Source organism: Hyla sarda, chromosome 1 (genome assembly GCF_029499605.1).
Source record: "Hyla sarda isolate aHylSar1 chromosome 1, aHylSar1.hap1, whole genome shotgun sequence".
Classification (NCBI taxonomy): domain Eukaryota; kingdom Metazoa; phylum Chordata; class Amphibia; order Anura; family Hylidae; genus Hyla; species Hyla sarda.
The window spans coordinates 156,426,847-156,447,038 of record NC_079189.1 but is presented as its reverse complement, the minus strand read 5'-3'; the positions used below and the strand labels follow the sequence as shown (position 1 = coordinate 156,447,038).

The 20,192-nt window shown below is 43.1% G+C and overlaps 1 long non-coding RNA gene across 2 annotated transcripts in view; it reads left to right on the top strand.

Moving 5' to 3' along the window:
* The window catches only part of LOC130302886 (uncharacterized), a 110,016-nt gene extending 92,892 nt beyond the window's left edge, over window positions 1-17,124 (top strand). For both annotated transcript variants that reach the window (XR_008853041.1, XR_008853035.1), the window contains one exon: window positions 16,454-17,124. This is a non-coding gene — a long non-coding RNA (uncharacterized LOC130302886). The remainder of the gene's footprint in view (window positions 1-16,453) is intronic.
* Window positions 17,125-20,192: the final 3,068 nt, after the last annotated feature.

The window sequence follows — 20,192 nt, the reverse complement described above, 5'->3', positions numbered from 1 at the left end:
GATGGGATAGGAGGACGGGATAGGAGGTCGGGATAGGAGGTCGGGATAGGAGGTTGAGATAGGAGGTCGAGATATGAGGACAGGATAGGAGGTCGGGATAGGAGGTCGGCATAGGAGCTCGAGATAGGAGGTCGGGATAGGAGGTTGAGATATGAGGACGGGAAAGGAGGTCGGGATAGGAGGTCGGGATAGGAGGTCAGGATAGGAGGTCGGGATAGGAGGTCGAGATAGGAGGTCGAGATAGGAGGTCGGGATAGGAGGTTGGGATAGGAGGTCGAGATAGTAGGTCAAGATAGGAGGTCGGGATATGAGGACGGTATAGGAGGTTGGGATAGGAGGTCGAGATAGGAGGTCAAGATATGAGGATGGGATAGGAGGTCGGGATAGGAAGAGGGGATAGGAGGTCTGGATAGGAGGTCGGGATAGGAGGTCGGGATAGGAAGTAGAGATAGGAGGTCGAGATATGAGGACGGGAAAGGAGGTCGGGATAGGAGGCTGGGATAGGAGGTCGAGATAGGAAGCGGGATATGAGGACGGTATAGGAGGTCGGGATAGAAGGTCGAGATAGGAGGTCGGGATATGAGGACGGTATAGGAGGTCGAGATAGGAGGATGGGATAGGAGGACGGGATAGGAGGTCGGGATAGGAGGTCGGGATAGGAGGTTGAGATAGGAGGTCGAGATATGAGGACAGGATAGGAGGTCGGGATAGGAGGTCGGCATAGGAGCTCGAGATAGGAGGTCGGGATAGGAGGTTGAGATATGAGGACGGGAAAGGAGGTCGGGATAGGAGGTCGGGATAGGAGGTCAGGATAGGAGGTCGGGATAGGAGGTCGAGATAGGAGGTCGAGATAGGAGGTCGGGATAGGAGGTTGGGATAGGAGGTCGAGATAGTAGGTCAAGATAGGAGGTCGGGATATGAGGACGGTATAGGAGGTTGGGATAGGAGGTCGAGATAGGAGGTCAAGATATGAGGATGGGATAGGAGGTCGGGATAGGAAGAGGGGATAGGAGGTCTGGATAGGAGGTCGGGATAGGAGGTCTGGATAGGAAGTAGAGATAGGAGGTCGAGATATGAGGACGGGAAAGGAGGTCGGGATAGGAGGCTGGGATAGGAGGTCGAGATAGGAAGCGGGATATGAGGACGGTATAGGAGGTCGGGATAGAAGGTCGAGATAGGAGGTCGGGATATGAGGACGGTATAGGAGGTCGAGATAGGAGGTCGAGATAAGAGGATGGGATAGGAGGTCGGGATAAGAGGACGGACTAGGAGGTTGGGATAGGAGGTCGAGATAGGAGGTCGAGATAGGAGATTGGGATATGAGGACGGTATAGGAGGTCAGGATAGGAGGTCGAGATATAAGGATGGGATAGGAGGTCGAGATATGAGGATGGGATAGGAGGTCAGGATAGGAGGTCGAGATAGTAGGTCAAGATAGGAGGTCGGGATATGAGGACGGTATAGGAGGTTGGCATAGGAGGTCGAGATAGGAGGTCAAGATATGAGGATGGGATAGGAGGTCGGGATAGGAGATCTGGATAGGAGGTCGGGATAGGAGGTCGGGATAGGAAGTAGAGATAGGAGGTCGAGATATGAGGACGGGAAAGGAGGTCGGGATAGGAGGCTGGGATAGGAGGTGGAGATAGGAGGCGGGATATGAGGACGGTATAGGAGGACGGGATAGAAGGTCGAGATAGGAGGTCGGGATATGAGGACGAAATATGAGGACGGGATAGGTGGTCGGGATAAGAGGACGGGCTAGGAGGTTGGGATAGGAGGTCGAGATAGGAGGTCAAGATAGATCAGGATATGAGGATGGTATAGGAGGTCAGGATAGGAGGTCGAGATATGAGGATGGGATAGGAGGTCGGGATAGGAGGTCTCGATAGGAGGTCGAGATAAGAGGTCGAGATAGGAGGTCAGGATATGAGGACGGTATAGGAGGTCGGGATAGGAGGTCAAGATAGGAGGTCGAGATATGAGGATGGGATAGGAGGTCGGGATAGGAGGTCTGAATAGGAGGTTGAGATAGGAGGATGGGATAGGAGGTCGGGATAGGAGGTCGGGATAGGAGGTCGAGATAGGAGGATGGGATAGGCGGTCGGGATATGAGGTCGGGATATGAGGACGGCATATGGGGTTGGGATATGACTACAATATATGAGGACAGGCTATGAAGTCAAAAGCTTCCTCTGTTGCTTTTCCTCCACAACAAGGATTAGGAAGGAAAAAATGGGCAACGCCGGGTACTCAGCTAGTCTATATATATAAAACACAATGTGTGTGTGTGTGTGTGTGTGTGTGTATGTTCCAGCATCACGTCCAAACGGCTAAAGATATTAACATGAAACTTGGAACACGTTACTTATATGGCAACAACAAACATAGGATAGATTATTTAACCCTTACTCACCTCCATTTGCCAGTGTCAGGGTTTTTGTGCAAAGTCCCATACAAGTCTATGGGAAATATATGTTATTGCATTACTTCCAAACGGAGATATTTTAATAATACTTGGTTACATGTTACTTATATGTCCAATTAAAATATGGGATAGTTCATTTAACCCTTAACTACACCCATTTCTGAGGGTCAGGGTTTTTGTTTAAAGTCCCATGCAAATCAATGGGAAATGTATGTTCCTGCACAAATTCTGTACGGCTGGAGATATTTCAATAATACCTGGTTCACATATTACTTATATGTCAAATAAAATATATGATAGTTAAATTAACCCTTACCTACACCCTTATATAAAAGATGTGTTTTTGTTTCAAGTCCCATGCAAGTATATGGGACTTCCAGTACCTTACTTCATAAGGTCCACTCTGCATCTCCTGGTGAATGTGTCAGTCTGGCTTGCAAACCACACCCCATCTCACAAAGACATGCCCACATTTGAGCCCCACCCATTTTATTATCTACCCTTTTTGTGCATCGGTCTGGCTTGAAAATCACGCCCAGTCCCACAAAGCCACACCCCCTTCTATTTTCAGCTTACAATATCTTCATCACAAATCAGTCCCACCTGAGGACAGGATATGAGGATGGGACATAAGGACCGGATATGAGGTCGGGATATGAGGGTGGTAAATGAGTTCGGGATATGAAGATGGGATGTGAGGATGATATATGAGGACGGGATATGAGGTCGAGATAGGAGGAAAGGAAATAAGGGATAGATAGGAGGTCCGTATTTGAGGACAGGACATGAGGTTGAGATGTGAGGACAGAATATGAGGACGGAATATGAGGACGGAATAAGAGGTCGGGATAGGAGGTCGAGATATGTCAAAAGCTTCCTCCTTTGTTGATTTTCCTCCCTAACAACGATTAGGAAGGAAAAAACGGGCAATGCCGGCATTCTCCATTCCCACGTCCCCTCACCACTAATCACAATAGCAGAGGATGTTTATTTCAGCATAATGTGAGCTGCACCATCCACTACTCTGATAGCCTTACTCCTTTCTCCTTCATTCCTATGACGTTTAGTGCATCGGGAGATGCTACACTTTCTTTTCTAAAAAGGGAAGTACAATGCATGCTGTACCCTCCCCCTTCCCTCCCCATGTCTCTTGCAGGTCTCCTCTTATGGCATGTCTCAATGTGTGGTCTTTTTTTCTTTCTGAAAACAAAAACTGCTTAGGAAAATGGTCTTTGGTTGGATAAGTGCTTGGTTAGTTTACAGAATAACAATTTCCATAGACTGTAATGGGAACTAAAATCCATCACAGAACAAAAAATCTGTTTTGATGGGAGCAAATTCTTGTCACAGGGGTGGTCTTCTAGGGGAGGTTCCACTATATAAATGTCATCTTTTCATTTCACCGTAAGATGCTCTTTAAATTGTGTTCTTAAATGGGTAGTCTCAACTGTAAAAGTTATCCCCTATTTATAAGATACAGGATTACAAGATGATCGATGGGGGTCTGCGACAGGGACTTGCATCAATCATAAAAATAGGGAAAAATTGTCTAAGCAATGTTCAGAACCCTATAGAGAATAAGTGGAGCGCTCTCCATTTATTTGGGGGGACAATGCTTATGATTGGTGGTGGTACCAGCAATTGGATTCCCACTAATCATCTTTTTATCCCTTATCCTGTGGATAGGGATAACTTTTCCAGAGGGGAATACTTCTTTAAAGGGGGTTTAAAATGCTTTTTGATCGGTTTCCAGTGGAGCAGGGTCCGTGGTATTTGCTAATTCAGCAATGCCTGTCTCTACACCCTCCATCATTCCCAAAATATTGAATATTTATCATGCTTCATTTGTATGCTGAACAAAAAGGCATTCTATTAATAACAATGGTCTGTATCTTGTACTGGAATAAACCGGGAACTAAAAAAAAAAAAAAAGAAGTTGAATTGCTAACCTTTTGCAAGAAATGATACTAAGAATAAAAAGATCACACAAAGGATATTTATCTTAGTATTCTATATCACACCCTAAGAAAGTGTCAGTTGTGGAGCTCAATCACTATGGGTGGAAAAGCCCAATAACAATAATATAGCATAATGCAACCAGTTAAAATATATGATTCACTTGGCGCATTTGAAAATGTAATCATTCTTCTAAAAAGAATCAAACTATCAAAGTGTGGCAAGGCATTTAGTTTCAATACAGATGTGTCCCACATGTGCCCCTGGAGCAGGATCTAGGGTGGTCAGCCAGCACATGAACACAGGATAGTGTCAGAGTTGGGAATACCATGCTGCACAATAATATAATGAGCTTAAATGTGCTAAAGTTATCCCTGATCAAATTCTAGCACAATGGGGTGGCAATAGGGTTGTTCTGTAGGCAAGGAGCATCTGTAAAAAGCACAGGTTTCCTATCTCTGTTCTTGCAGTCTGAGGCTAGGTTCCCACACAGGTTTTTTCGGGTATTTTTGATAACTGCCACTGCCGTTTTTGAGCCAAAGACAGAATGGGCTTCCTTTATATAAGAATGAGAAATATAAAGGAAGGACTTATGCTGCTTCCGCTTGCTGGACCCACTTCTGGACACAATAGGCCAGCCAACCTTTTACGACTAGCCTCTCTATTAGTTAATTCTATATCTCCCAAATATAATAGGGGCTCACTACTACATAATAATTCCTTCATCTTGATTTGAAACATTACTGTAATTTAAAAAACTTTTTTTATGAAGTATTTTTTTATTGAAGTTATAAAGTATATATATATATATATATATATATATATATATATATATATATTCACACAGTCATGGCCGTAAATGTTGGTACCCTGACATTTTTCTAGAAAATTAAGTATTTCTCAGAGAAAAGGATTTCGGTAACACATGTTTTGCTATACATATGTTTACTCCCTTTGTGTGTATTGGAACTAAACCAAAAAAGGGAGGAAAAAAAGCAAATTGGACATAATGTCACCAAACTCCAAAAATGGGTTGGACAAAATTATTGGCACCCTTTAAAAATTTTTGAAAAAAATAAAAGGTTTCAAGCATGTGATGCTCCTTTAACCCCTTAAAAACCAAGGACGTACCAGTACGTCCTTGGTCCTGCTCTCCTGATATAACGCGGGGTTATACAGTAACCCCGCGTCATATCACGGCGGGCCCGGCATCATAGTGAAGCCGGGACCCGCCTCTAATAGCGCGCAGCGCCGATCGCGGCGCCGCGCGCTATTAACCCTTTAGCCACGCGCTCAGAGCTGAGCCGCGCGGCTAAAAGCGAAAGTGAAAGTTGCCGGCTAGCTCAGTCGGGCTGTTCGGGATAGCCGCGGCTAATCACGGCATCTCGAACAGCTGACAGGACAGCGGGAAGGCCCCTTCCTGCCTCCTCGCTGTCCGATCGCCGAATGACTGCTCAGTGCCTGAGATCCAGGCATGAGCAGTCATGTGGCAGAATCGTTGATCACTGGTTTCTTATGAGAAACCAGTGATCAATGATGAAGATCAGTGTGTGCAGTGTTATAGGTCCCCATGGGACCTATAACACTGCAAAAAAAAAGTGAAAAAAAAAAGCGAATAAAGATCATTTAACTCCTCCCCTATTAAAAGTTTGAATCACCCCCCTTTTCCAATAAAAAAAAAAAACACAGTGTAAATAAAAATAAACATATATGGTATCACCGGGTGCGGAAATGTCCAAATTATAAAAATATATCATTAATTAAACCGCTCGGTCAATGGCGTGCGCGCAAAAAAATTCCAAAGTCCAAAATAGTGCATTTTTGGTCACTTTTTATACGATCAATAAGTCCTATCAATGCAAAAATGGTACCGTTAAAAACTTCAGATCACGGCGCAAAAAATGAGCCCTCATACCGCCCCATACACGGAAAAATAAAAAAGTTATAGGGATCAGAAGATGACAATTTTAAACGTATTAATTTTCCTGCATGTAGTTAGGATTTTTTCCAGAAGTCCGACAAAATCAAACCTATATAAGTACGGTATCATTTTAATCGTATGGACCTACAGAATAAAGATAAGGTGTCATTTTTACCGAAAAATGTACTACGTGGAAACGGAAGCCCCCAAAAGTTACAAAACAGCGTTTATTTTTTTCAATTTTGTCGCACAATGATTTTTTTTCCCGTTTCACCGTAGATTTTTGGGCAAAATGACTGATGTCATTACAAAGTAGAATTTGTGGCGCAAAAAATAAGCCATCATATGGATTTTTAGGTGCAAAATTGAAAGAGTTATGATTTTTTAAAGGCAAGGAGCAAAAAACGAAAATGCAAAAACGGAAAAACCCCCGGTCCTTAAGGGGTTAAACTCACCTGGGGCAAGTAGCAGGTGTGGGCAATATAAAAATCACACCTGAATGTCAATAAAAAGGAGAGAAGTTCACTTATTCTTTGCAATGTGTATCTGTGTGTGCCACACTAAGCATGGACAACAGAAAGAAGAGAATAGAACTGTCTGAGGACTTGAGAACCAAAATTGGAGAAAAATGTCAATTTCAAGGTTACAGGTCCATCTCCAGAGATCTACATTTGCATTTGTCCACAATGTGCAACATTATCAAGAAGTTTGCAACCCATGGTTCTGTAGCTAATCTCCCTGGGCGTGTGGACGGAAGAGAAAAATTGATGAAAGGTGTCAACGCAGGATAGTCCAGATGGTGGATAATCAGCCCCAAACAAGTTCCAAAGATATTCAACTGACCTGCAGGCTCAGGGAGCATCAGAGTCTGCGTGAACTATCCGTTGATATTTAAATGAAATGAAACACTATGGCAGGAGACCCAGGAGGACCCCACTGCTGACACAGAGACATAAAAAAGCAAGACTACATTTTGCCAAAATGAACTTGAGTAAGCCAAAATCCTTCTGGGAAAATGTCTTGTGGACAGATGAGACCAAGATAGAGCTTTTTGGTAAAGCACATCTTTCTTCTGTTTACCGAAAACGGAGTGAGGCCTACAAAGAAAAGAACACAATGCCTAAAGTGAAATATGGTGGAGGTTCAATTATGTTTTGGGGTTGTTTTGCTGCCTCTGGCACTGGGTGCCTTGTATGTGTGCAGTCTGAGGATTACCAACGGATTTCTAGTCACACTGTACAGCCCAGTGTCAGAAAGCTGGGTTTACGTCCGAGATCTTGGGTCTTCCAGCAGGACAATCAAAAAGCACCCAAAAATGAATGGCAACAAAGCGCTGGAGAGTTCTGAAGTGGCCAGCATTGAGTCCAGATCTAAATCCCATTGAATTCCTGTGGAGAGATCTTAAAATTGCTGTTTGAAAAAGGCGCCCTTCCAATAAGAGAGACCTGAAGCAGTTTGCAAAGGAAGAGCGGTCCAACATCCTGGCTGAGAGGTGTAAGAAGCTTATTGATGGTTATAGTTATTTTTTTCCAAAGGGTGTGCAACCAAATATTAAGTTAAGGGTGCCAATACTTTTGTCCAGCCCATTTTTGGGGTTTGGTGTGACATTATATCCAATTAGCTTTTTTTCCTCCCTTTTTTGTTTAGTTCCAATACACACAAAGGGAATAAACATGTGTATAGCAAAACGTGTTACTGCAATCCTTTTCTGTGAGAAATACTTCATTTTCTGGAAAAATTTCAGTAGCTTAATCTGGACCTCGTGTCGGGTGCTGTATCCTAGCAGAGGAAGTGTTTATATATATATATATATATATATATATATATATATATATATATATATATTAACAAAGTCATAAAAATTTGCACCACAGAACAAATTTGTATTGCAGTAGGACACATACACCTCTTTATAAGACACTAAGCCAAGGTATTACAAGTCCAAAAGTAAGTTCATGACAGCAAATCAGGGAGCAGAGGAACAGTCACGGGGCAAGTTAGAGCACGACAGAGCAGATACACTCAATGAATCTTCCCACACTTCTAGGTTGTTTTATTTTGTTCTAAAGATGGTGAATCAGAAAAAGAGTCGACAGTTTAGTTATGCTGCTAGCAAACTTTTCAGTTTCCAAGAAAGCTAACAAATCCTGAGAAGTAAAACAATAACTTAGTTAGTCCACTCCCCAGCCATGCATATTTTGACTATGGGTTGCCTGACAAAACAGCCATGGGTTTACTCTGCCAACCTCCGGAGTGTGCCAAGAATAGCACTACTGTATGCTACCAAATGCCTTCATGGCATCTAATAAAAATGGGCCAATTTGTGCCACACTCAAGAATAGTAACCTAATATTTATTGATGTGAATTAAGTGGGCATAAACCTATGTGGACAAGAGCAGATATAATGCAACAGCATTAGGGCTCATGAACACTATGGAATTCCTGCATTATCTTTAATGGGGCTAAACTGTGCACATCCTTAAAAAACATACACCCCAACAAGCAAAACAGCAGGGGAACACCCCAGAAGTACAAAGGTAGTACATAAAGTGCAAGCCCAAATTGTGCAATTACAGACTGTAACATCAGCAATAATATAGTCCAAAAATATATGTTTAAAAGATTGATACCACATCTAGTTGCGACATGCTGATATCCTGGGGGAGTCCCCCTGCAAGCTCGACACGTTTTTTGTGACAATCCACCGGAGGGGGCATGGGTGGCATGCATGTAGGGCACGGGTACACGTGAGTGCTGTGTGGGGGTGTTATGGTGCGTGGGTGTATGTGTGTGTGGGGGGGGGAGGAGTTTGTGGGTTTGAGTGGGGTAGAGTAGTTTTGATTGAAGTGGTTGAGGTTTTGTGGGGTGGTGGGGGGGGGTATATGGTGGCAGCACTTATTAATATCATAATTACTTTATATGAGCTTTGGGCTCTCACTAATATTAATGTAATATATGCACGTTAATTTTTTGGGGTATTAATTTCACTTGGTAGGTGGTGTGTTGATATCTGTTGTATGACAAATTTGGGAATTTGTCAATATGGGGGCACATTAGTAAATAGGTTATGGGGTATGGATCAGTATTCTAAAACAGTTTTTCTGGGGACTACGGGATAGGATAGGGAAGTCATTGGATACTAATTGTGTAACTACTTATTATACACTATAGTAGATTTGATAATTGGATATGCTTGGCCATTGAATTTACACTGCATATGAATTTTGGGAATATTATCATGCATTATAAATTATTCAATATACAGGATATTATTACAATGGTTATATTTATTCTAATGTGGGGAATGTATGATATGATATATATATATATATGATATATATATATAATAAGTTATTGTATTTTTTTAAATAGATTATGGAGGGTGTGTTTAGTTTATAATTCTGTATATTATTGTCATTATCACTATGGGGTTATTGGTATAAAGCTAACATAAAATATACCTTTTGGTTTTTGGATTTTTTGAATTTGTTGGTTATAACTATATCTACAATTATGCATGATATAAATTGTGTGTTGCCCGCATATAATTATGTATATGAATTACCATATGATTAGATATACTATTGTGAAAGGTTGCGTCCCATACATATGAACTAGATATAATTGCGATACACTGATTGTCCTACTAGTGGCCATTACATGTAGGTTTACTCTCCTTGCATGCCAAGTGTGCATGCGCGTATTGTGAACGATGTGCTGGCTTTCTGTTGGCTGTCTGTACATCAGAGTGATGCTCGCCAGTCTGAGACGCCACCCGGAAGTCGGCCGGCGTGAGGAATCGGCGGCATGCGCCATTAGATGGCATGGCACATAAAAGGCAGGCGGTTTTCCTCTGCAGAAATTCCAATTCTAGAATCCGCTGAAAGAATTAACATGTTCATTCCATTCCAGTAAAGCCTGCTGCACACAGAATCTCCAGGTGGAAATTATGTAGTGTGCATGGGCTATTAGCTAGTGACTTTAAAGGGGTTATCCACCATAAGGTGATTTTAGTACGTACCTGGCAGGCAGTAATGGACATGCTTAGGAAGGATCTGGACTTGTCTTGTGGATAAATGTTGTCAGATTATCATAACACTGTGGCTAGCTTTTTCTGAATTGGTATTTCATGTTTGAGTTTTCTTCTTTGCCTACAAATCCCATAATTCCATTTTCCTCCCTCCCACACATCAGCCACCATACCCATTGGAACATAAATGAGTTGCATCCATTCAAAAGACCTGTGGGTGCCTACAGCTGTTGCATTAGTTGCAGATTGACCACTCTCCCACCAAGCGATCGCTCCACCCATTGAACCAGACAGGCTCCCTGTCATCAGCTGACTAGTGAGTCAGGTCTCGGCCACATTGCAACCTTGGAAAAATCTGAGACAACAGTCACATGTGAAAATCACATAAGAATTGTGAGAAAACCATTGCACACAGGTACAGACACTATATTATGAACTACACTAACTTTACAGCCCCTGAAGCATAGTCAAATAAAAAAAAATCCTGGAATACCTCTTTAAGTCCATAGAAAGAAGGGAAATAGGGTAATAGGATTTGGCAAGGAGTGGACCTTTTGTGGCAAAACCACTACTATAGCCTCCTTAAAAGAAAATGGTAGATAACCCTGTTCTAGAAAGTATTGAAAAACCTTGAGGAGTTGAGGAAGAAGAATATCAAAGTATATATAAAGGCATAAAAGCTCCCCAAAACTCCCAAAATACCAGATGTATTAGTGAGCAGATTAACTGATATAAAGTAATAACTCACCGGCCTTATTGGACTCTTTACGGCCCAAAATACATTTATAATTTAGGTTACGTGTTTGCATTTTTTTGAACCGTAAATGACCCAAAACATTTCCCTATGCTAAAAGAAATTCATTTGTTTGTCTTCATATGAAATTAGAGGTAAATAAATGTATGGTATAAGAAATCTATAGAAGAGTACAGGTGCCCTATGACAATCTGATGAACAGAAAAATTATTTAGCCAAGCACACGTGCTCCTAGGATGGAATTTTTAGTTGTCAGATCATTAAAATGGTTTCAGTAAATGTGAAGAATTGTAAAACAAAAAACAAAACAGATACTCAGCCCTCTGTATCATACAAGTTATTACCTACACATTAATAAAATGTTTAATGGAAACAGCAATTAGTGGAGATAGACTACTGACAGTGGTAATGGAGCAATCACACAAGACCTCTTAATAGATTGCAATACACTAATAAGATAAAAGGTAATAAAAGATTTTAAATTAACCCCTTAAGGACCAGGCCATTTTACATCTCAGGACCAGAGCGTTTTTTGCACATCTGACCACTGTCACTTTAAACATTAATAACTCTGGAATGCTTTTAGTTATCATTCTGATTCCGAGATTGTTTTTTCGTGACATATTCTACTTTAACATAGTGGTAAAATGTTATGGTAACTTGCATCCTTTCTTGGTGAAAAATCCCCAAATTTTATGAAAAATTTGAAAAATTTGCATTTTTCTAACTTATAAGCTCTCTGCTTGTAAGGAAAATGGATATTCCAAATAAAAAATATTTTGATTCACATATACAATATGTCTACTTTATGTTTGCATCATAAAATTGACGTGTTTTTACTTTTGGAAGACACCAGAGGGCTTCAAATTTCAGCATCAATTTTCCAATTTTTCACAAAATTTTCAAACTCACTATTTTTCAGGGACCAGTTCAGGTTTGAAGTGGATTTGAAGGGTCTTCATATTAGAAATACCCCACAAATTCCCCCATTATAAAAACTGCACCCCCCAAAGTATTCAAAATTACATTCAGTCAGCGTTTTAACCCTTTAGGTGTTTCACAGGAATAGCAGCAAAGTGAAGGAGAAAATTCGCAATCTTAATTTTTTACACTCGCATGTTCTTGTAGACCCAATTTTTTTATTTTTACAAGGGGTAAAAGGAGAAAATTTATACTTATATTTGTAGCCCAATTTCTCTCAAGTAAGCACATACCTCATATGTCTAAGTAAATTGTTTGGCGGGCGCAGTAGAGGGCTCAGAAGCGAAGGAGCGACAAGAGGATTTTGGAGAGTACGTTTTTCTGAAATGGTTTTTGGGGGGCATGTTGCATTTAGGAAGCCCCTATGGTGCCAGAACAGCAAAAAAAAAAAAAAAAAAAAACACATGCCATACCACTTTGGAAACTAGACCCCTTGAGGAACGTAAAAAGGAATTAAGTGAGCCTTAATACCCCACAGGTGTTTCCCGACTTTTGCAGATGTAAAAAAAAATTATTTTTTTTTCACTAAAATGTGTGTTTCCCCCCAAATTTCACATTTTTACAAGGGTTAATAGCAGAAAAGACCCCCCAAAATTTGTAACCCCATCTCTTCTGAGTATGGAGGTGCCCCATAAGTTGACCTGAAGTGCACTACGGGTGAACTACAATGCTCAGAAGAGAAGGAGTCATATTTGGCTTTTTGAGAGCAAATTTTGCTCGGGGGGCATGTCACATTTAGGAAGCCCCTATGGTGCCAGAACAGCAAAAAAAAAAAAAAAAACACATGGCATACCATTTTGGAATCTAGACCCCTTGAGGAACATAACAAGGAATAAAGCAAGCCTTAATACCCCACAGGGGTTTCATGACTTTCACATATGTAAAAAAAAAAAAAAAAAATTTCACTAAAATGTGTGTTTCCCCCCAAATTTCACATTTTTGTAAGGGTAAATAGCAGAAAAGACCCCCCAAAATTTGTAACCCCATCTCTTCTGAGTATGGAAATACCCCATGTGTGGACGTCAAGTGCTCTGCTGGCGCACTACAATGCTCAGAAGAGAAGGAGCGCCATTGAGCTTTTGGGAAAAAAAATTGTTTGGAATGGAAGTCAGGGGCCATGTGCGTTTACAAAGCCCCCCCGTGGTGCCAGAACAGTGGAACCCCCCACATGTGACCCTATTTTGGAAACTACACCCCTCACAGAATGTAATAAGGGGTGCAGTGAGCATTTACACCCCACTGGCGTTTGACAGATCTTTGGAACAGTGGGCTGTGCAAATGAAAAATAAAATTTTTCATTTTCACGGACCACTGTTCCAAAAATCTGTCAGACACCTGTGGGGCGTAAATGCTCACTGTACCCCTTATTACATTACGTGAGGGGTGTAGTTTCCAAAATGGGGTCACATGTGGGTATTTATTTTTTTGCGTTTATGTCAGAACCGCTGTAAAATCAGCCACCCCTGTGCAAATCACCAATTTAGACCTCAAATGTACATGGTGCGCTCTCACTCCTGAGCCTTGTTGTGCGCCCGCAGAGCATTTAACGACCACATATGGGGTATTTCTGTACTCAGGAGAAATTGCGTTACAAATTTTGGGGGTCTTTTTTTCCTTTTAATGCTTGTGAAAATAAAAAGTAAAGGGCAACACCAGCATGTTAGTGTAATTTTTTAAAAAATTTTTACACTAACAAGCTGGTGTAGCCCCAACTTTTCCTTTTCATAAGAGGTAAAAGGAGAAAAAGCCCCCCAATATTTGTAGTGCAATTTCTCCCGAGTACGGAGATACCCCATATGTGGCCCTAAACTGTTTCCTTGAAATACGACAGGGCTCCGAAGTAAGAGAGCGCCATGCGCATTTGAGGACTAAATTAGGGATTGCATAGGGGTGGACATAGGGGTATTCTATGCCAGTGATTCCCAAACAGGGTGCCTCCAGCTGTTACTAAATTCCCAGCATGCCTGGACAGTCAGTGGCTGTCTGGAAATGCTGGGAGTTGTTGTTTTGCAACAGCTGGAGGCTCCGTTTTGGAAACACTGCCATACAATACGTTTTTCATTTTTATTGGGGGGGGGGGGGGGGGCAGTGTAAGGGTGTATATGTAGTGTTTTACTCTTTATTATGTGTTAGTGTAGTGTTTTTAGGGTACATTCGCACTGGCGTGTTACGGTGAGTTTCCCGCTAGGAGTTTGAGCTGCGGCGCAAAATTTGCCGCAGCCCAAACTTGAAGCAGGAAACTTACTGTAAGCCTGCCCATGTGAATGTACCCTGTACGTTCACATGGGGGGACAAACCTCCAGCTGTTTCAAAACTACAACTCCCAGCATGTACTGACAGACCGTGCATTCTGGGAGTTGTACTTTTGCAACAGCTGGAGGCACACTGGTTGGAAAACCTTCAGTTAGGTTCTGTTACCTAACTCAGTATTTTCTAACCAGTGTGCCTCCAGCTGTTGCAAAACTACAATTCCCAGCATGTACTGATCGCCGAAGGGCATGCTGGGAGATGTAGTTATGCAATAGCTGGAGGTACGCAACTACAACTCCCAGCATGCCAAGACAGCTGATTGCTGTTTGGACATGCTGGGATTTGCAGTTTTGCAACATCTGGAGGGCTACAGTTTTAGAGAACACTGCAAAGTGATCTCCAAACTGTGGTCCTCCAGCTGTTGCAAAACTACAATTCCCAGCGTGCCCTGACAGCAAACAGTTGTTTGAGCATGCTAGGAGTTGTAGTTTTGCAAGATCTGGAGGGCTACAGTTTAGGGACCACTATATAGTGGTCTCAAACTGTAGCCCTCCAGCTGTTGCAAAACTACTTATTCCAGCATGCCCAAACAGCTGTCTGGGCATGCTGGGAGTTGTAGTTTTGCAACATCTGGAGGGCTACAGTTAGAGACCACTGTATAATGGTCTCAAACTGTACCCTCCAGATGTTGCTAGGCAACTCACCGGCTTCCGTCGGATCCAGCCGCACGTTATCGCCGCCCACCGATCTCCGTCGCCCGCAGCCTCCGTCGCCCGCCCGGATCGGTAAGTGGATCTTCGGCGCCGGTCCCCGTCGTTTCGCCGTCCTGCCCCGCCTATTGTGGGAGGGCAGGACGGGGAAAACGAAAGTAAACCCCCCCCCCCTCCCCGATCTGCTATTGGTGGTCGCGTCTAGACCACCAATAGCAGGGATAGGAGGGGTGGCACCCGTGCCACCTCACTCCTATGCCTTCAGGGGGATTGTGGGTGTCTTAGACACCCACGATCCCCCTTACATTCCGGGTCACGGGTCACTATAGACCCGTAATGAACCGGAATCGCGCAAATCACAAGTGTGAATTCACTTGCGATTTGCCATGATTGCCGACATGGGGGGGTCTGATGACCCCCCTGGGCATTTGCACGGGATGCCTGCTGAATGATTTCAGCAGGCATCCCGCTCCGATCCCCGCCCAGCGCACTGCGGGGACTAGAACTGCCCATGACGTAGATGTACGTCCCTGGTCCTTAAGACCCAGGGTGTCGGGACGTACCGTTACATCATGGGTCCTGTAGGGGTTAAACATCATAAGGGTATGTTCACACATACGCAGAATTTGATGCGCAGGATTTTCTGCTGCAGATTTCAATGTAAACTAAATGATTGAGCACAGCTTCTAATCTGCAGTTACAAATCCTGCGCATTAAATCTGCACAGGATCCTGTATGTGTGAACGTACCCTAAGAGTAGAAAAACACATTTAAAGGGGTTATCCAGCATAAGGTGATTTTAGTACGTACCTGGCAGACAGTATTGTACATGCTTAGGAAGGATCTGCGCTTGTCTTGGGCTAAATGGCTATGCTGTGAGATTACCATAACACTGTGCCTAGCTTTCTGTGAACTTGTATTTCCTGTTTTCAGTTTTCTTGGTTGCCTACAAATCCCATGATACCATTTTCCTCCCTCCCACACATCAGCTACCCCACCCATTGAAACATAAATGAGCTGCAGACCTGTGGTTTTCAATCAGGATGCCTACAGCTGTTGCATTACTTGCAGATTGATCCCTCTCCCACCAAGCGATTTCTCAACCCATTGAAGCAGACAGGTTCTCTGTCATCAGCTGACTAGTGCGTCAGGTCTCGACCGCATTGCAAGCTGGGAAAAATCTGAGACAGCAGTCATTTTGTATGCTGGTAAAAATAAATATTGGGGTGAAAATCACATAAGAATTGTGAGAAAACCATCACACACAGGTACAGACACTATATTATGAACTACACTAACTTTACAGCCCCTGTAGCATAGTCAAATAAAAAAAAATCCCGGAATACCCCTTTAAAACTCACATACATAAACTGCATATTCAGAATGTAATTTGAACAATAGCTGAATAATTTTCATTTCACTTAGTTCACAGGTGCTGAGTGCACTTAGAACGCTGGAATCTGGTGTGGTCCCATTCCCAAGCCATGAAGGTGGAATGAAATCCGGAAAACCTAGAACTGATTGTGACTTGTCATAGTATAGAGAGCCCTGTGAAGGGTTAAGCACTCAGTGCTCATTGTGGCTGCAGACTGCTCTCTATTGCTTTCTTTTATTATATGCTTTATCTGCCTTGAGGTCTTATGATCTAGTCTCAGGGGGATGGAGAGAGAGACACGGCATTGCAGGGCTTTCCACCTTTTCTTTTGTCTGCTTCCTGCTTTACGAAGAAAAAAAAGACCCTATCATTTCCTAGCAGACAGGCAGACGGGTTAGAAAAAAAATACTCTCAGTTCTGCTAAAGGCAAGTTCTCTTCCAGATGAGAGGGAGGAGGAGAATGGGAGGGACCAGAGGTGATCCCCTTCTTTTCCTCTCTGTCTTGCACTCCCGATACCACACACGTATAAATAAAATATGTGAAATGACCCTCTATCGGGAACGACTTACCCTTTGGACATGCATCATAAAATTGCCTTTACAAAGTAATTGGTGTTATTTTTTTTCTTACACACACCATTTATCCTAACCCAAACCATTGATCAGTAATGTTTTTTATGGAAAACCCCTTGCCAATGAAGTAGGTATAATTCTGTTTTTCTCTCCGCTCTTCAATTTCCATATGAAAGTGTAAATAACATATATAATAAATATTTAAGGTCATTGTAAAAATGTACAATTAGAATTTATGACATTTCATAATATGCTGCTGGTGGGGTTATCAGATCCTGCATTTACTGAATTTTGGGGTCTTCAATACATTGCTCATGTTTACTGCTTGCAAGAAAGCCATCATCCAGGTGTTTTTTTAATTCTGTGTTCTCGCCATCCAATTTTCCTGTAACGTCTCTGGTCAATAGTGTATCACATTTCTCGGCTACTTCCTTTGTGTTCGATCTCTTTACATGACTGTTTGCGTGTGCTCCCCCTCCTATAGGCTTTGGATGCATCTTGTCAGCAGAAGACTACTAGGACTGCTTCTCCAGCTTTCTTGTGTATTGATCTTTGTGATAGCTGGGGAGGAGAACTGTGGTTTCTCCGTTCAGTCCATGCAATATGTCTACCTATGTAAAGACGGAATAGTGACCTCCTTCTTAGTAATTCATTCTGCTTTCTTCAGCTTGGCTGCTGTGCTTCCCCGCACATTAAACCAGTTTTAGATGCTTCTTCGTTAGCACATTTGAGCCATCTACTGATGGCATATGTTACTGCGTAATCGCTGCCTGATCCTGAACTCATTTCATCTGATTCTGCCACATCATTGTCCTTCTGTCAGTCACAAATGAACCTTTCCCCTGACCATTCAGTGTTCCCTAGGGAATCATAACTCAAGACATGTATTTGGCAGTCAAACAAAACTACACAGATGATATAATGATGAGGAAAGGTGCGTTCTTGTCAGACACTAATGGCTCCATGTATTATATAACCACAGTGTAAAGCTGCCCTAACACCAGACACCACTGCATATACAGTCATGGCCGTAAATGTTGGCACCCCTGAAATTTTTCTAGAAAATTAAGTATTTCTCACAGAAAAGGATTGCAGTAACACATGTTTTGCTATTCACATGTTTATTCCCTTTGTGTGTATTGGAACTAAACCAAAAAAGGGAGGAAAAAAACAAAAACAAATTGGACATAATGTCACACCAAAGTCCAAAAATGGACTGGACAAAATGATTGGCACCCTTTCAAAATTGTGGAAAAATAAGATTGTTTCAAGCATGTGATACTCCTTTAAACTCACCTGGGGCAAGTAACAGGTGTGGGCAATATAAAAATGATACCTGAAAGCAGATAAAAAGGAAAGAAATTCACTTAGTCTTTGCATTGTGTGCCTGTGTGTGCCACACTGAGCATGGATAACAGAAAGAGGAGAAGAGGACTCTCTGAGGACTGGAGAACCAAAATTGTGGAAAAATATAAACAATCTTAAGGTTACAAGTCCATCTCCAGACATCTAGATTTGCCTTGGTCCACAGTGCGCGACATTATCAAGAAGTTTGCAACCCATGGCAGTGTAGTCAATCTCCCTGGGCGTGGATGGAAGAGAAAAATGTTTTAAAGGTGTCAACACAGGATAGTCCTGATGGAGAATAAGCAGCCCCAAACAAGTTCCAAAGATATTCAAGCTGTAATGCAGGCTCAGGGAGCATCAGTGTCAGCACGAACTATCCGTTTACATTTTTTTAATATAATTGTTTATTTTTTAAAGTTTTTGAATTTTCCAAAAGAAAAAAAAGTTACATGAAAAGTTCCGTCGACGATTAGACAACAGGTCTAAAAGACCACAGAAAATAAAACTTTTCGTGACAATCCTCATAGATTCCGATCATCATATGTGTCACGATTCGGCTAGCTGGATGTGGATCCTCTGTGTCAGCGAGGGATTGGCGTGGACCGTGTCGGTGGACTGGTTCTAAGATGCTACTGGTATTCATCAGAGCCCGCCGCAAAGCGAGATGGTCTTGCTGCGGCGGTAGCAACCAGGTCGTATCCACCGGCAACGGCTCAACCTCGCTGACTGCTGAGAAGGCGTGGGAAAGAAGGACTAGGCAGAGGCAAGGTCAGACGTAGCAGAAGGTCGGGGCAGGCGGCAAGGTTCGTAGTCAAATGGAATAGCAGAAGGTCTGGAACACAGGCTTTGGACAACACAACGCTTTCACTGGCACAAGGCAACAAGATCCGGCAAGGAAGTGCAGGGGAAGTGAGGTAATATAGCCAGGGAGCAGGTGGAAGCTAATTAGGCTGATTGGGCCAGGCACCAATCATTGGTGCACTGGCCCTTTAAATCTCATAGAGCTGGCGCGCGCGCGCCCTAGAGAGCGGAGCCGCGCGCGCCAGAACATGACAGCCGGGGACCGGGACGGGTAAGTGACTTGGGGAGACCAGGCACAGGAGGAGACACTGAGGCCCGACAGACGGGACTGGGAGCAGAGGTGAGGCATTTCTTACGGCAAGCAGAACCCCAATTCTTGATCTCCCCGGTGGTCCAGTCAAGGGTGGGAGAATGATGCTGGAGCCATGGCAGACCGAGGAGGACTTCAGAGGTGCAGTTGGGAAGGACGAAAAATTCTATCTTTTCGTGATGGGGTCCAATGCACATTAAGAGGGGTTCTGTGCGGTAACGCACAGTACAGACCAACTTCACTCCGTTGACCGAAGAAATGTAGAGCGGCTTGACGAGACGGGTCACCGGGATGCAGAACTTATTCACCAAAGAGTCCAGAATAAAATTTCCAGAAGCACCAGAGTCCAAGCAGGCCACGGCTGAGAGGGAGGAGTTGGCAGAAGGAGAAATTCGCACGGGCACAGTGAGACGTGGAGAAGCAGACTTCGTACCAAGAGACGCCACACCCACGTGAGCTGGGTGCGTGCTTGCGTTTCCCAGACGTGGAGAACGAATAGGGCAATCCACCAAGAAATGTTTGGTACTGGCGCAGTACAGACAAAGATTTTTTTCCCTACGGCGAGTCCTCTCTTCCTGGGTCAGACGAGACCGATCCACTTGCATAGCCTCCTCGGCGGGAGGCACAGGCGTAGATTGCAAAGGATACTGTGGGAGAGGTGCCCAGAGATCAAGGTCTTTTTCCTGGCGGAGCTCATGGTGTCTCTCAGAAAAACGCATGTCAATGTGGGTGGCCAAATGGATAAGTTCTTGCAGGTT